At 28.0% G+C, this 3,507-nt stretch overlaps 1 long non-coding RNA gene across 1 annotated transcript; it reads left to right on the forward strand.

The window, feature by feature from the left end:
• Nucleotides 1-318: 318 nt before the first annotated feature.
• LOC121123176 (uncharacterized) lies at nucleotides 319-1,938 on the forward strand. Its single transcript, XR_005865925.2, has 2 exons — nucleotides 319-824; nucleotides 891-1,938. It is a non-coding gene; the product is annotated as an uncharacterized lncRNA (long non-coding RNA).
• The last annotated feature ends 1,569 nt before the right edge of the window (nucleotides 1,939-3,507 follow it).

The following is a 3,507-nucleotide window of genomic DNA, read 5'->3' on the forward strand; positions in this document are numbered from 1 at the left end:
TAATTAACGATTAAGTGGATATATATAGATTTCATTACACATAATTCATACCAAGATAGGAATTACACACATTGTTCAATGTGATCTATTTTCCAAAATACTACTTATATTTCAAATAACATTAAATGTGGATGGATTCTTAATTATTATTACAATTTAAATATTAAATACTCATTATTTTCTTTAGAATCGTAACATAAATATATGATTAGTAAATGATAAATAAAATATATTTAAACAATTAATTACAAAAAAATGAGATTAATAATCTAGTTCCACAACTTAAATTCCCCCCCCCTCTCATAGATGACTAAAAACCAGTAAATCTTCCATTACAAATTAGCATACATAGAGAGAAGCAGGTCAAGACAAACAAACAACGCTCTTAGGTAGGACGTAGGATTAGTCAACTGTGTGATTAAAAATTATGTGGCAAGTGGTGTTCCTCCACCGGAGGAGTTTATGATATTAGTCAAGGTGGAGACACAGCTTTGGATTACGAGTGGGATAATTCAATTGGTATACTTTGCTGGGTAGAGTACTTCCTGGACCTTGGAAATATTTTTTTGTATTTTGAGACACTCATCAATCATCATATGAAGGAGACGTGGCGACAAACCAATCCAGCTGCGTGATTCCCATTCTTTGGTGGTCCCATACAATGCCATTCACCACTCTCAACATGGATAAAACCATTTGGCAAAAAATATATATGAGATGATATCTCCGTCTCCTTCTTAACAAAAGGAGCCCTTTCTATCATCTGGACTTGCTCTCGATTTGTTGGTAAAAAGCGAGGATATTGCATACCTAGGCTACTTTTAGTGAGGATTGCTCAAGGGGTTTTTCATAATTACTAATGGGTCTCCTTTTTTCATGTATCTTTCTAGGTTAAGTCTCTTCATTCTTCTCCAAACTAGAGTGGAATGGTATTCCACAGCAGGGCCGTTGGAAAAGGCTTATCTTATTAATTTAATAGAAACATTTTCTAGTTCAAAACAATAGTTTGACCCTTAGCAAACGTGTGATATTGCTCAAAATGATACCATTTGAGTGAAGCTGACCGAGGACTTTATCCCTTGGCTTTTTAAATACTCATCACGACTTCTCAGATGATTGTTAACTTTGATGGCTCATCGGTCCCCAAAAGTGGCAGCACGGATTCTGAATCAATTGATGTAAAGCAGATAGTGAGATAATTTTATGAAACTTCTTCCTTAATCAAATATTAATATGTGAGGAAATATTGTCGGTTTTTATAAATATTCTATGAAGGATATATTACTGAAGCAAAGATATCATTAACTTATGTATGCTACCTATTAGCTATAATAAAGGTAGTACTGGTATTTTTTTGTTTTTTGTTTGAATATTTTTTCATAAAAATCCCTTTTATTGTTTTCTTTTAGTAACTTTTTTATTTTTTGTGAAAACCTTCTTTATTTAGTTTCTTGTCTTTTTTTAGAGATATTTCTAAAATCTATATAAAGCTAAATGTTTATTAGCTAAATAAATTTAGCTAATGCACACCAATACAGTGTTGTGTAAGTCCTTTTATAGGACTGATAACTGCAGTTCCGTCCCGTTCAGTCTCGGTCCAGTCCACTTCAGTCCTACATATCAGTCCTAAAACTTATAAAGTTCGGTCCTTAATGGCTTTACTCAACTCTATTTCTTCCTTTTTTTAATCAGCTGTAGTACTGACATCTTAAGAGTATTAAGTCTCAAAGACTGACAGGACCAAGACTGGAATGGACTTGGCCAATATAAAAAGACGTCAACAACATCATCAATACAATAAAAAATATTATATATATTTTATCAAATATTACGGAACTTTTAAAAGTAAAATAATTACAACCTCTTATATATGATGAAATATATATGAAAAATATTTTTTACTTGATTTTTGAGTCAAATAAAGTACACAAAAACAGACATATGACCTAAGTTGCGGAAAATATGATTTACCGGTATGCTTAATAAACAACCAAAAATCATCAAGGTAATAGCTTGTACATAGGTAGGAATTACTTCGATGTCGATGTACTCTGGGGCCAACAATGACTTGCACTTATAAATCCCCAAAAATAATCCTTTCTGCTTATTGTCTAAATCACCTTATATTGATTACTTAATACTTAGAAAAATATTCTCTCTTCAGTAAAAAAATACTGTTTGGATTGCAACTACAATCAGTATCGCGCTTGTAAAATGTCATATTTTTTATTACTTAAATATAACTTGCACAGGAAATTGTTTGTCATTTACAAAAATTCAGATTGGATAATATTTCAGAATATAAACATTGACTAATTAGTTTCAGAAGGATTCAACATTGAAATTTGATAAATTTGAAAACAAAAAATAGAAATAAAATCTCATTTTTTGGAAGAAAAACAAAACAGATATATATTTAAAAATACTTTTATATTTTTAAAAATGCATATTTCTTTCTAAAATCAATTTCCAACAGTTAAAGTAAATTCAATGAAATCCTTGACTACACAATTATGACATAAAAAAATAATTGTCACAAATGACAATTATTAAACTTTTTATTAAATTCATAATTTTCAGACTTTAAGATTAATTTCAATATTTAGAAATGTAATGTTTTAATCATTCAGAACAAGGCAATTGATAATGTGAAATTATAAAAATAATAGAATTTGTTGTATTCTAAAACATTAGAAGACAGAATATCAGAAATAATACTTATATGATTACAAATCAGTATTAAAATATTTCATTAGTCATTAATACTTTATTTATTTAATTGCGTATATTAAATGAACATAATATTTAACTATATTGAATAATAAAACAATTATTCGATGTAAAAAAAATGGTAAAAACTTTAATATAAATAATAATTAGTTGAAAAGATAACTTTTTTTATATTGACCTAAAATTCTATATAACAAATAAAATTAGACAATTAATATGCACGGAACATTGTTAAATAAGTCGCTCAACCTCATTCCTCAAATTTTCTCAAGCGTTGAATCTTTAATATTTATCTAAGTCTTGTAGATCTAAAAATGCCTATTATACTATATTCAATTCTGAATTTCTAGGAAAGTAATATCCAAGGGAATATTACTTTCATTTTTTTACAGTATACAAAATATTTGCATAACCTTTACTTAATTTTTTTACTTGTAACACATATTTACGAACTAAAATAAAGCATGTGTTAGACTCTAAAGGATAGATTATTCCTAAATAAATAATTATTTAGCAAAAGATGGTTTTTACATAACTTACTCCCTTCATCCTTGAGTTAAATAAATAATCTAAAAACATTAATAATATTAATTGAAATCTCGAGAATCAACTCTTAATTTGTTAATAACTCAAAAACTAATTAATGAATTTGCATCCTTCAAAAAATGGATACATGAACTATATGATAAATTACTAAGTAACATATAAGGTGGAGTGAAAATATGGTACAAACAAGATATTACTAAAATATGTACGCCTCTTAAGTGGATAAACATC

The sequence above is a fragment of the Lepeophtheirus salmonis genome, chromosome 8 (genome assembly GCF_016086655.4).
Source record: "Lepeophtheirus salmonis chromosome 8, UVic_Lsal_1.4, whole genome shotgun sequence".
Classification (NCBI taxonomy): domain Eukaryota; kingdom Metazoa; phylum Arthropoda; class Copepoda; order Siphonostomatoida; family Caligidae; genus Lepeophtheirus; species Lepeophtheirus salmonis.